Below are 334 nucleotides of genomic sequence, written 5' to 3'. Positions count from 1 at the left end.
CTTTTGGCTGTCTCCTTTTTGCTGTCTCCTTTTTCAGGGTTTACCTGTCGCCCAAGACCCCTTTCTATGTATCCCTTCATCGCGTGTTGCTGGGGTGTATAGGCAGCTCCGTATGCTGCCTCCTCTTGTGTCTGCTGCTGAGGTAAACTGTCTCCTTTTGTCTCTTTATAAGGTGCAGCAGGGGGGGGCCTTTCTGCTGCAGGGGGGCCCCTGTGCTGAGCAGTTCTGCTGCTGCAGCGCGGAGACGCTGCGCAGCACCACGGGGCTGCTGCTGCAGCTGGGGGCCCTCATTGAGGCCCTTATACAAACCCCTGTCTTCGTTATAGGCAGAATT

This window comes from Eimeria mitis, genomic scaffold (genome assembly GCF_000499745.2).
Source record: "Eimeria mitis Houghton genomic scaffold, Emh_scaff3394, whole genome shotgun sequence".
NCBI classification, from domain to species: domain Eukaryota; phylum Apicomplexa; class Conoidasida; order Eucoccidiorida; family Eimeriidae; genus Eimeria; species Eimeria mitis.
This window is presented reverse-complemented; position numbering follows the sequence as displayed.